Genomic DNA, 14,864 nt, shown 5'->3' with positions numbered 1-14,864 from the left:
TGTTGTCAGGAGGTCGCCTATTTAGGCTACCTCCTGTCAAAGGAGGGGAGAAGATTGACACCTGAAAGAATAAAACACATTTCTGGCATGTCTGTTCCAAATACACAGAAGGAAGTCAGAGCCCTAATAGGTATGGCTTCTTACTGTAGGTTGTGGATCCCGAACTTCTCGCTAGTGATAAAACCGATGTTGGCTCTGACGAAGAAGGGCATTTATCTGCCACTGCCATGGGAATCGGAACATCAACGATCATTTAAGCTTCTCAAAACCGCGCTATGTTTGGCACCGGTGCTGGGTACTCCAAATTATGACAAGGCCTTTGTGTTGTTTGTGCATGAATGTGATGGATGTGCTTTGGCTGTGTTAACACAGGAACACGGAGGGAAGAATAGGCCGTGCGGCTACTACTCCTCCGCCCTTGATCCTGTCGCATGCGCTTTGCCAAGATGTTTGCGCGCTGTCGCTGCTGCTGCCGCGTCTGTAAAACAGAGTGAGGGGATGGTCCTAGGCCATGATTTAATTTTGATGGTACCTCACTCTGTTGATATTCTATTGAACAAAACCCAAACGCAACACCTCACCTCTGCGCGGTTAACAAGGTATGAACTAATTCTGTTTACCCCTCACATCCAAATTAAGAGGTGTTGTGTTTTAATCCGGCTGAACTCTTACCTTTCCCGCAAAACACTGTTTGCGGTGACGAAGAATTACATGACTGCCTGTATACCACTGAACAAGAAACGAAGGGCAGGATAGATCTCATAGATATTCCTTTGGATAATGCAGAAGGGGAGCTGTTTTGCGATGGTTCCTGCTTCAAACTTTCGGATGGTACATCTACAGCTGCTTATGCAGTTACTACATTGAGCAAAGTTGTCGAAACTAAGAGAATTTCGCATAACTCCGCGCAGGCCGCAGAGATTATAGCGCTGACCGAGCTTGTGAACTCTCCCAAGGGCATATAGTAAATATATATACTGATAGTCAGTACGCATTTGGGGTGGCTCACAACTTTGGAAGGCTCTGGTCGGAAAGAGGGTTCCTGACCTCACATGGGACCAAGATCCAGCATGGCCCCTTGATAGTGCAATTACTCTTGGCACTCTCCCTCCCTAAACAGTTAACGATCATGAAATGTGCAGCACATCGTAAGGTCATAGATGATGTGGGCAAAGGGAACGCTTTTGCGGACTTGATAGCCAGACAAACGGCCACAGACCTTAGCACGGACATGTGTGCCTCGAGGGAAATGAGAGATGCTTACATAATGGATGAAGGTATTGGGTCTGTGCGAGATATTCAAACTGATGCCACAATAGAAGAATCTAAAAGGTGGGCTGAAGGAATGGGGAAACTGGATAATGAAGGGTGTTGGGTGGATACATCCGAAGGGAAATGGTTGCTCCCTGATTCATATGTATTGGCAATGGATACGATGGCACACGGTTGTACGCATGTGTGTGCCCAGCAGATCACGAAAATGCTAGAACAAGTTTGGGTAAATGACAAGATTCTGGAGACTGCGAAGAGGCACGTCCAGAACTGTATGATCTGCTTACAGCACAATGTGGGTAAGGGGACAGTGACTCCAATGGGAAGCTTTGGGCCCCCTTCTGTTCCCTTCGAGGTCATTCACTTTGATTTTATTGAGATGGAACGATGTGATAATCTAAAATATGTTCTTGTAATTATTTGTGCCTTCAGTAAATGGGTCGAGGCTTTCCCCGTTAAAGATGTTACCGCCATGACCACTGCAAAGATTATGGAAAAATAATTCTTTCCTCGATTTGGGCTCCCGAGGATAATTTGGTCGGATAATGGTCCCCACTTTATTGCAGCAGTAATTTTGCAGATATGACCAGCCCTATGTATTGAGAAACGATTTCACTCAGCTAGACATCCTCAAAGCGCTCGGTTGGTGGAAAGACACAACGGTATTTTAAAGAATAAGCTTGCAAAAACATGTGCTGATACCAAACTAAAATGGCCAGATGCCTTACCTATCGTGTTATTAGCTATGCGTACCACACCTCAGACTAAGACTGGGCTTTCTCCATTTGAGGTAGTGATGGGGAGACCTGCTAACATTTGGGGTCTCCCAAAACCTAAAGCCCTGAGAGAGGTGGAAAATGTATTGCTTGTATTGTAACCAGTTAACCAAAAACCTGTATTTCATTTATCACCAGGTACACTCGGCTTTACCTGTACGGTTCACGGGCCCAGGACACGATATACAGCCTGGAAGTTGGGTCCTAGTGAAGGCCTACAAGAGGTCTTCCTGTCTCGCGCCTCGCTGGCGGGGACCCCACCAGGTGTTATTGGTCACCTGGACAGCAGTGCGGGTGGCTGGAAAGAAGAACTGGATTCACGCGACGCACGTCAAGAAACTTCCTCACCCGACGCCACACGTTACAGAAGAAGCAGAACCCCTTGCTGATGCTACAGTCTCTGATCTTGGAGTAGCAAACAGCGCTGTGAGTGCGTCAGAGAATTTCTCTGAGCCTGAGGAGCTTGGGGAACAGTCCATTTCGTTTACGCACTCTCTTGAAAAATTACTTCCGGAAAACACTGTGTCAAGCTCTGCGACTTCCATCGCCTCCGACACGTCGCTTCCCTTAGGAAGTGATGACACTTTACTTCCGGACCAGACAATTTTGGGTACCACCAGGTACAACCTTCGACGAAGGAAATAGAACTATGGCACAAGTTTTTCGTGCATCTGGAAAAAAGGAAGTGATTGGAAATTCTCTTTTTATGAGAAAGTTCTGTTGAACAAAAGGGATTCTGCTGGCTAGGGTTGGGAAGGACTAAGAAAACGCCCAACCGTAGCATCGCCAGCAACGAACATTGGGGTCGTCGATTTAGGAACTACGATGCCTGCCACCTCCGCTGCTGCCCCCCGCATTGGACTTGTGAATAAGGGGGTGACCAAATTGGACAATGAACAATGTGCCTGGGCCCCGAAAACGTACTGCTGTGTGTTGATAATGATAATTGTTATTTTTGCAACTGCTGCTGTAGGACTTTGGTATTTTGAAGAAATCTATCCTCTGAAACCTTTACTACCGACCGAGATTGTACCAACTGTTTTGACTCCCTCTGTACACCTTCACACTCTGTCCCCTAGAGACTCCCAACATAGACAAAAGTATCATAATAACACTCTGATGATAGTAATGAATGCTACTCATGCCATTTTTAATAAGAGTAATTGTTGGATTTGTACTCATTTACCGCAACATGGGAACAAGGGACTGGGATGGTATATACATCCTCTACCTTTAACGACTGCTTGCTATGCCTCTCTTAGAGCACTATTCGTTGGCCGTTGGAATGATAGCATCTCAGGGAACTTTGATGGAACTAATCTGAATGATTTCGAGAAACGTGAATTGACTCCCCTGGGATGCTCGCTTTTCGCAAATAGAAGTAAACCTAACGTCGCTTTTATTAGGCCGTCTGATAAACTATCTCTTCCTTTTCAAACTCTGATTTCCTTTAAAATGGCTCCGATAGGCAATAAGGACGCTGTACCTCCTTCTTATTCTATAAATCATAGTCCTGACTCGGTTCCCTTCTGTGTACAGAGAAATGGCACTAGGCCAATGGGAGATTTTGAAGTTTGTAAAACATTGTAAATTTGACTGGAGAAAACAGGCCTCTGTATGTAGGGGGGCCTGTTTATTTTGTTTGTGGTAGTTTAGCATTTCCCTGGTTATCCAAGTATTGGCAGGGAACCTGTTATTTAGGAATATTGTTACCCGGGGTATTTGTAGCAAGTACATTAGAGGTTTCTAAGGCTCGCCCACGGCGAGACGAGAACGGAGATACCCCTGGGCAGGTATTGGGAGACATAGCGAAATCAGTTGTGCCCTTTTGGGGACAAATAACAAACTCAGAGAACATTAGGGGATTAGCAAGGGTACTGGAGAGAACGATCAACCGGACCACGGACATACTCTACAATATGACCTTAGAGCAAAAAGCAATAAGATTGGTAGCACTCCAAAATCGGATGGCATTAGATGTCATTTTGGCAGAACGAGGTGGAGTATGCAAATTAGTGGGGTCCGCTTGCTGTGTTTTCGTACCAGACTCCTCGCCAACAATTTTTAAAGCAATAGAGAACTTGCATACTCTTAGTTCTGAAGTACATATCCCTGTAGGAGATTGGAATCTTAGCACTTGGTTCTGGGATTCTTTACGATCTTGGGGTTGGAAGGTGCTTTCCGTTATTCTGGTTATTTTAGGGATCCTGCTATTCCTTTGTTGCTGTTTTCAATGCCTCCCGAGTATATGTGGAATGTTAGGGGGATGTTGTGCCCAAGCAGGGAGCGCAATAGGGCATAAAATATATGCCCCGGATACAGCATCTAAAGAATTCATGTTACAAGAGGTATTGATGAACGACCTAATGGCTATAGACATTACAGACAATGATTCAGAATCTATGAATGATAAAACATGGAGTTATTTTCAAAAGTATTAGGAATGATGTTAGCACTTGGCATAGGCCAAAAGGAGGGTCTGTTGGAATCGAAATAATATTATACCTCCTATTGCATTGTTTGAATGTGTGTTGGCCTACGCCAAGTTGTCTAAAACATCGTGTAAATAGATCCTGCGGCAAGGTCTTGACCTTAATATACTGTGTAAATCGCCATCTTGGATTTAGCCGCCATTTTAGGTTCTCTTGTAATGTGGAAGTCACCATGAACACCAAAATGGAGGCCGAATGACATTTCGAGTGAGATTCTGGCCGTTGTGACCTCCTCACACATGAATAAGTAATATGCCTGCAGGCCACTTGTTGCGGTCGCGAACTGAGACCTTGTCCTATCCCTGACCTATGTGTAAATGAACAACTGTATCAGCGAAACTGATCAAAATGCATACATTATGAGATTGACCTGGCAAGGAACCCTAGACTTGGTCCTAAGAATGGTTAACCCGCGAGGGGGTTGGCCAGAGCAGGATAAAGAGTATAAAAACACGAGTATCCCAATGTACGGTCTCTCACACTAACACAGTGAACTCTCGTTGAAGTTCGTTCTGTTACTCTGAGAGCCGAATAGCTATCCGTTTGTCAATTGACTTTTTGGTAACTGTTGTAGCTTTTGAATAAAGCACTTTGTATGTTCTTTGTAACCTGTGTTGGTGTGTTTCCTTTGGGCTTCCCGTCCTCATATCAATTTCTTTGTTTTCACAACGGGAGTGCCCATTATTTCCAGCTGTATTTACCTTTAAACCTGAAATCATGATGGGATATTATCAATGTAATTAATGTTATAAGAAAGTGTACTTTGACTTCTGTAATAGCATTTTCCATTAAAAGTATATATCTACAGACTATTCACCTTAGAAAATATCAACATCCTCAATAAAAAACAATATCATTATTGAGATGCAAGTTCGTGTCATGCAACTGTTGTGTAATGGTTTTAGAATGATACAATGGGCCTCATTACAGGGTAGGCGGTAGGGGATTACCGGCACCGGTAAGGGCACCGGTGCCGGTAATCCCCTACCGTCCTACTACGAGTTCCCTCAGCGGGTCCCATCCTTAACGTGTGGTCAGACCACACGTTAAGGAAGGGACCCGCTGAGGGACTTCAGAGCAAATAACGGTACCGCTTCTAGCGGTACCGTTATTAGCTCTTTCCCCATTCCCATTGAGCCCTATGGGCGCTCGAATGGGAATGGGGAATGGCAATTGGCATGGGGACTTACCGGGTCCTCAAGGGTCTGAATGACCCGGTAAGTCCCCATACCGCCTACCCGGACCCAGAAGGCGGTAGGGGGTAGCCATGGTGCTAATTGCACCATGGTTACCTCCTACCGTGTAATGAGGCCCAATATATTAATTAGCACAATGGCAAAACCTCTGCAGGTTTTACTATGACTGATGTATCTTTAAAAATACTTTTGTTGTCACTTCTAGATAAGTTAAAATTGTTTGATTGATGAATTGTGAAAATGGATCATTAAACAGGAGGAAGGATTCTGGATTTCTTTTTATTCAAGAATGGTTTGACAGCTTGATGTGCAGAGTGTTCTGTGGAGTCTCTGTGGCCAGTATTATTCTGCTCGAGGGAAGAGAGAGTCTGTTGTCTGTGCCTATTCGCTGGAGGAGGTGGCTGAACATTCATCGCCCGCTTGGAGAACAGAGTGGGCGGAGTGTGCAGAGTGTTCTGTGTTCTCATGGACTCTGGAAGCCAGGAGCACAGGGGGTGATTGACACCAGCGGTTCACTAGGGAACATGATGGATATCATGCTGGCAGCCCTACGAAGTAAGTCTCGGGCTGCTGACCCACAGTTAGCACTTACTTTACCCTTAGCGCCTTAGGTTATTGACTCTGCTAACCCTCCCTCCCCTCCTCTGTCGTGAATGAAAAGTACTGACACTGTTTAAATTACTGAGCAAAATACAGATTCTGCAATAGAAAAGCGGACTGCACCCTTGCGCCCTGGGCGGTTGCTGCTCTGCTCTGAGGTCAATGGACTCACGTCGGGAGCAGTAACATATGCCCAGGTTTTGCGCTCTGAGTACTGTCTTATTGATACTCGGCTGCTCGCTCAAATCAGCTTCATTTCCACTAACGTGGCAGCCAATGTTCACACAGACAGCAGCTCAAAGTATAGAGCTCCGTGTCCAATTGTTTCATTGTCGAATTTGGAAAATTCAAATCATTCTTGATGAATCTTTTCTTCATCTCTCTAGGCAAATGGACGTCCCAAAAACGCTCACTGTGCATGTTACCCTGGATGATATTACAAACACTCTACATTTTCCTGACCAAGGGGATGTTAGAGAAATCCCAAATCGATTGAATAAATGTAACTTGCACCTTTTCACTCCGAAAAATATGCATCTGAGGAGAAACTCTGAGATCTTACCTATATTGGACTCGCTGGGCCCGGCTTTTATTTCTGCCTTGCAATTAGTCTCAGAATCAATATTGAGATTATATGATAATATTAAAGATATAGCAACGGGGAATGCTCATAAACTTACATTGATGTAGGCGAATTTGATAAAACTGTATGACCTATTGAAATCAGGGCTTAAGGGTCAGTCTATTATTCAACCAGACTTTATTGAAAACAATGTTAGTTCAGTGTTGGAGAATTTTAATGTACACTCTGGTCAGGGGGCTTCCTCATTTACCGTTACGATAGTTGTGAGCCAAACTCCCAACAGGCCTACTCCTCTGGTTGAATATGGTTCCAGACTAAGTGCTTCCCCTGAGCTTTTCCATTCACTAGTGGTGGCCAATCCTACTTTGACAGAACAGGTCCTTTCCTCCATACCTGTGGTTATTAACAGAAGAAAACAGGGACACAATGAGAATAAGGCCCGTAGGAAATGAAATTCTAAAAATATGCCTCCAGGTAAAATTAATGGGTGTAATTTGTCACTCTGTGCCAATTACCTATAGCGGATGATATTATAGATCTTATTACTCAAGCTAGTACCACAAGGGGGCAAAGCCAGATAACAGAGTCTATTAGCCGAATGCAACATCATGACAACATGGTGGATATATCGGAGGGAGTTCATGCAAATCGCCAATCTGCAACGAGGACAGAAGGAAAGTCTTCTGAAAACTCCACTAACTCCTGTGACATGGGCACAGACTCATGTTTCCACATCTCTGGGACAGACGAGAAGCCTAAGGCTCCAACAACTGTCCATTCATTGTTGGATCCCTGTTACGCTGTCTTGGCACCTAACTTGAAGTGAAGCATATGGTGCTTCAACAAACACAAAAAACTAAGGTCACTGACTCTTTGCAACCTACAAAAACACTAATTTAACAGTGGTACAGATTAACCAAGGCGCACAGAATGAGGGCACTGGAGATCATGGTGTGGGTAACTTTGTAAATACATCAGATGATACTGACACTGTCTTTAGTGGGACACCAGACCAGGCAAACAATGTTGCTCTGGCTTTCAGGGTAACTTTTTCCCAAGTGCCGCAACTAAGGCCTCATCGAAATGTAATGTTTCAAAGATTCTGCGGTGGGAGACCAGTACCCAAATAAATGGTCAAATTCGTGTTAACAGGACGAAACTGTTGGATATTTTTCAACAGATTCTCTCCCTAAGATGACTGCATACAGAAGACATAGACCTTATTTCACTCCCATTACTGAATAACAATCGGATGACATGCTATTTTCATTCTGTGATAATCTCGAATTTGACATGGGAGCAGAGGGCAAACATTCGGACACTGGGTTATGAGCTACATTCTATGAAATCAGAGGAGAAGGTTAAGCCTTTTTTGGCTATGCCCGTACGAGGGGTTAGTGTGAATGAGGCAATCTCGAATTCCTTTACCAAAGCTGCTGCCGGGGCACGTTCTGCCGCAGCACAACTTTCTAACATATTCCAAGAGAGTCAGGACTGGTCATGGGTGGAGTCAGCCTTAAAATCATTTGCGGTTATTACACAGGGCTTAAATCAATCCTAACCATGGTATGATCAATGTCCTGTCTTGGAATGTCTGTGGCTTTACTAATTTGAACAGATTTTTACACAGTACTGACATTATGAGTGGCTGTAATATTCTAATGCTCCAGGAGACTATGTCAACCTCACATTTTGACTTGCAAGGTTTTTGCACTTTCACCAACCCTGCCCCCCGAGCCGACAAGGGTCGCCCGAGTGGGGTTTTGGCTATAGTGATTGATGCCAACCTAAATGTCAAATCTGAATTAATTTTTATTTCACAGGGGTTGATGGCTGTTAGTGTTTCCTCAAATGTCTCGGATATGGAAGTATTGTTAGTGGATGTGTATTGGAATCCAGCCAGGGGAACCATGGCTTACTATAATCCACCTTATTTCATATTGTGCATTTCAGCTTCCCTTTGCTTCCTATGAGTTGAATACAACTCTTGCTTGTTTATCTTTGGAGAGGGTGGGCTTGTCTCTGAAATGGAACACTAGGAGAGTCTATAGATTTATACATTCCTTGAGGGAGGCTCTCTCGACTTTGGGTTCAATGTTTGATGTCCAGTGCACTCTGGATGAGCGGGTTGGACGAATGAATAACATTGTTATGTCATGATTGAAATCCATCACTTCCCTTCATGCCACTTCTAACAATAAATCGTTTTTCCACAGCTGCGGTTCCAAAATGGGGCATCTATAAGATTAAAGCGCAATAGCATTAAACTGTTAAATAAGGAAGAGCTTTTACCAAGTGCATAATTGACTACCAAGAAAAAGATATGCCAAGTCCACAAGAATATGGTAAAATCCCTCAAAATAGAACTTTTCATGAAGTACAATCAACTGATGCTGAAATGTCTTTGCAATAGAAATGGAAGTGAATTCTGGTATTTTATAAACCAAAATCCAAGATCCATTAGTCATTCCATGGAATCCCCAGTTATGGGGACTACATGGGTAGAACATTTCAAGAGCAACTATCATCTGCTGGAACTCTTTTTGTAAATTAGACGACCCAACCAGGGGACCTTTAGGAAGAAGATATTATATGGGCAATTTCGAAATTGAAACTGTCCAAGCCCCGTGGTCCAGATGGTATTCCTCCTTTCATTCCCAAGCATGCTCCCTCCCTCAAACCACTTTTCGATCTTATTTTTGAGATCCAACAAATTCCTTCTACTTTGTTGCTATTGATTTTTATTCCGATTCATAAAAAATCTGTTCCAACTAATCCCAACAGCTATAGGCCAATCGCTTTAATTGATGCCTGTAGTAAGGTATTTGCATTGCTTCTACTGAGAGATTTAAACCTTTACATGTAACACTCTCCGATCTCGATTCCAAGTAGGGTTAAGAAGGAATATGGGGACAGCGTTAAATGCCACTGTTTTGGGCCATTGGCTTCATAATGTCAAACACAGTTCAATTGGTTCAGTATATATGGCTTCTTTGGACATGTCATCAGCGTTTGACTGTGTAATGTGATCCATCTTGTGGACCAAACTTCTGAAGTATAACATCCCTATGAAGTTGGTACAGTTGTTGGCTTTATTGCACAAGAATACATCTATGAAAGTTTGCCTTACTCAGCAGGGCTCTCGCTCGAGATCCATTTATACTTCACTGGGCTTAAAGCAAGGATGCATCCTGGCAACCACATTAGTTATTATATGTCTCAGCGACATCGATAATGTGTGGCAAGTTGGTAACTTCTCGTCAGGCGAGGCTAGGCAATCTATGATTACACTAGCTTGCTTTTGCCGACGATTTGATATTTTTTGACAGGACTGTTTTGGGTTTAAAATTCAAGCTAAATTTGTTTTCTCAATATGCTTTGGATAATAATCTACAGCTAATGGATCTAAGTCTAAGGTTGTGGTGTTGGGGTCAGAGAGACTAGAGTGGGTACTAACTTAAAGATACATGGCCTATACCTTAGCAAACACTTCCTCCATTGTAATGTAGAAGGCCACTCTTAAGGGTAAACTTTGTCTTCTAATATCACGTAGTAAATGTTTGTTCAATAGATTGTGCAGGTCTTCTATGCTTCCTGTTTTGAGATATTATTTGATGAAAATTAAACCTGTCTTGTTGTATGGCCTGGACATGCCTCTTATTGACTTGGGAGGATACTTGCATGTTCTTCAGTGTCAAGTATGGAATGAAGTGTTGGGCTTATCTATCTCGATACCTAACTCAATCATCCACCATGAGATGAGTTTAACATCTTTGAAGGATTGTTATTCTTGGAGATAGTTAATGAACTATGCCAAGTTTATTCTTCCCTCTGACAATTCACTCTACTGTGATTTGGGTAAATTGGTGCAGGACTCTTTCACTGTTTCAATTAATCTGTTTAAGAGAAAGGTGCAGGGTCTTTTGGGGGAATTAGGTTCAACAGAGGAATAATTGACCAATTGGCCCAGTGCTGTTAAATCTAAATTATTTAGATATGAATGGATGTTGACAATCGACTTTATACTCTTCCTATGTGGAGTATGCATGCTTTCCTCGTAAAAGAAATCAACTTTCTCCCTACCTGCGATTTTCATACAGTAAGGTGCACAGTCTTTATATGCATTTTAGACAGAATCAGCTCCAGACCCGGAGAATGACTAAAGTCCTTCAAGGCCACAGGCTTATCTACTAGTTGTGGATTCTCTTCTCCTGTGGACTCCTTGGATAATCTATGGCATTGGGACACTGGTTGTCCCTATTTTCTTTTGGGAAGAAGAAGATTTTTTTAAAGACTTGGAATGTTCAGATTCTGAAGTTGGTATGAATCTGTTTTGGTCGAGACTAATGTGGGGTAAAATGTTTCTTTAATCATTGCACGCTACCATTATTTACATTTTTTACTAGAACCAATCAATTGATATGCATTTTAATTAGGTTTTCTTTTAATGTATGTGCTTAATCATGAAATTGTGTCATACATTGTGCAAGGGTTTCTGCAAACGAAATTACAAATAACAAATAAATGGTATGACTGCTTATGCAAAACCTTATTTCTTTTATCTAGTTCCTTCACAAATGCATTAATATGCAGTTAAATAAGAAAATGTGTACAGTTGCAGTCATGGCATATGAAACATCCTAAAACTGACTTAAGACATTAATCATGAAAAACATTACTTTGCAAGATAACATTCTTGTGATGCAGTCCAGTTCAGTATCCCTATCCAATCAACATTAAGACACATTCTGAAAGAAAGAATGAAGTGGACTAATGAGCACCTTTTAAGTCAATCAGGTTGCTCTCTATCTGGAGTGTAAGGCATGTTGGTAGGGCACTGTACAACAACAATTCAGCAAAGAAGTTCTTAAAGTGCTCTTATCCTTGAATCACAAATATCATTCTTTTCAATCTTGTGATATAAAACCTATGTTCTTCAAAGAAAAACTTCACATTTTAAAACCAGTTTACATTCCTTCCAAGGAAATAAATTGATCATGTTGTGATTTCTGCATTGTATTTGTAGGCATCATTGCGTTCTCATGCTTAAACCTTGTCCCTTTGCAATTGGTTGCAAGTGACAGTCTACATTTTTAATTTTTCAGTTTGTGAAATCTTTTTTTCATGGAATTTGCAAAATAACCTTCAAACTTGTTCTTTTTTATTTAAAAAATCACATTTCGTTGTTTATTTGAACAAGGGAAAATAACGATGTTCTGTGTAATTCCATCATAGTTTTGTGATGGTCAATCTTTTATAAGACATATTTCTCCTGTTTACAGCTGAGTCTACTTGATGCAGAACTGCCAGTTATTGTTTTTCAACCCATGTGTAAACATGGCAAATTATGTAAACAAAAATAATGTCATTGTGCAAATCGTCTTTTTCTTCTTTTGATGATTTGTTTCACAATATCTTTCATCCAGAATGTATTCAATACCAATCAGAGAAAAAATAAACTCTTTTTGTGTACCTCTTCATCTTTACTATTTCTATAGCTGGCATGCAAAATGTGTACAAATAATATGGTTTTGTTTTCACTTTTAAACTACAAAACATGTATCACATTTAATTTAAATCAGCCCAACGATCTGTTAAAAAAACGATGTTTCTTCAAACAAAATCATGTGACTATTCACTTCATTTGAGCACCATCAATGTAAACTATCCCCATGCGCCGATAAAATCTGCAATTTCTTCTCATACATCCAGGATTGATGTACAAGGGTCTTTCAATGGGATTGCGCCATATTTTCTGTAAATCAGGGCCCAACTTTTGTTTTATCCCAAATCTCTTGACGTTGCACAGCTTCCAACGTTACATTTATTCATACTACCTAATCAAGAGCTAGTTAAATATCGCTTCTGGGAACACACTAATGGTTGACTTCGCTCCTCTAAGTGGTGTGTTTACTCTAAAAGGAAGGTCACCTTGGCTCTGCAGGTTATGTAGCTAATAGACTACACATCAATATCAGTTGAGGTTTATGGGGCTAGTCTATTTATAGGTTTCAATGTGCAAATAAATCCACCAGGAGAAACAGGGATTTCTCATTTATTCTGTTTCCCTTTGCAAATGTAAGACGCAAAAGGCCTGATTCACAAAGTGTTTTTCAATGGCAAAATCCCACTGAAAATTCTTTGTGAATCAGGCCCAAACACTCCTTCCTCACATCATCACTATTATTTCAACGGCACATTCACACATTACTCTGAAAGAAACCAACGCTGGCTTGATTCCAGTACAACACAGAGAATCCCCCACTTGTTAAATTACAGACATTCTCTCAACCCCATCACCAACATTCCTTTGGGATCATGTCATATGCAGCCCAAAGTAAAACAGATACTTTTTGGCTGATGGAATAGTGAGGCATGTTTTCACGACTCTGTTTTTTTTTGTTTTGTTTTTTTAAACTAGTTTATTCAATTTACCATCATACAAATACATATCAGACTACATTTCAGTTAATACATCCTATCTTTAAGAATTACACTCCATAAAATGAAATGATAATTCTTCCCCCTGCTGGCTCTAATACAATCAGAACTATAGACGTTAAATGAAGGATTGAGGACAAGAGGATGGAAAGAAAGAGAGAAAAAAAAAAGAAAACATACATACATACATCACACTGAAAGGGAAACATCAAACTACATATATTGTCGAATACACATTACAATCTATGAATATTAGCGTAGATTCATGAAATTATGTAAAATTGACTTATCTTAATATCCAGATTTCAGCAAGTCATCATCTCTTCTCTGTCTTTACCAGTTTAATCCGGTTCCATACTCAGAAAACCAATCCATATTTTATGAAACAGTCTCTCCTTCTTCTGCAGGGACATTACAACTCTTTCTATGTTACATATTGAGTACATTTCCTCCATCCATGATTCCGTTGTTGGAAATACAGTCAATTTCCAACTATGTTGAATTATCCTTTTCGTAGCCAAAGAACCTTTCCAAATCCATGTTACTTGGTGGTACTGTAGGTCATCCTGATCCGTGTCTTCTTCCAGAATCAAGGTTTCAAAATGAAATTCCTTCTCTTCTTTCAAAACTGTATTAATCACTTTGGTAATCTCGTTACAAAATGCTCTTACTTTGTAGCAGTCCCAAAGCATATGTTAAAAAGAGCATCACGAAAGTCCACATCCCAAGCATGCATTTGTTAAACTCAAACCTTGCTTGTGCATATGCTCCGGAGTCCAAAATACTCTACTCAGTAATTTCACTTGTCATGCTCTTTCACCAATATTTAAGGACATTATCAGAATGTTTTTACACAGTGCCTCCCATTGCTGGTGTGTCAATCCATCTTGTAGGCAATGCAACGAGGACGTCACGTCTCTGTTGTTGTTTGCTGTGCTTTTTGCCGGTGCTTGAATAAATGTTACAGTCACATGGTTACTGTCCTTGCATGGTGATACTTACTATAATATCATGAATTGTGGCAAGAGTAAACCATTTCTATATGCAAGCAGATCTAAGATAACTCCCTGGTTGTGGCTTTTCAAAAAAGAAACTGAAATCTTGGTTTTGGATCCAGATCTTTGAAGATTTAGAATCCTATATATAGAGCACTTTTTGATATTTGATTGATAATAGTCAGGTATTCAGGGTGAATAGTTCATTTTATATTATTATTTTTTGTTTTCCTTTGTTTCCTTCATTTTCCTTCCGTTTGTAACATCGTGGGCCTCATCACGAGTCTGGCGGTAACGCTTAAATGCAGCGGTAGCGCTATTACTGCCGCATTTAAGGGTCCGCCAAATCATGGCCTTGGCGGATTTACCCCCAGCTCTGAGTCGGGGGGAAATCCACAGCAAATTTGCCAATTTTCGGCACTATTACTGCCGGCGGGAAATCCCGCCGGCAGTAATAGTGCCGGCGGGCACTAACCGTTCTGCGAAACCCGTGATCCGGTGCTAATGGC

The sequence above is a fragment of the Ambystoma mexicanum genome, chromosome 9 (assembly GCF_040938575.1).
Source record: "Ambystoma mexicanum isolate Mex_15411 chromosome 9, UKY_AmexF1_1, whole genome shotgun sequence".
NCBI lineage: Eukaryota > Metazoa > Chordata > Amphibia > Caudata > Ambystomatidae > Ambystoma > Ambystoma mexicanum.
The sequence above is the reverse complement of the archived record's forward strand: the minus strand, read 5'-3'. Positions refer to the sequence as shown.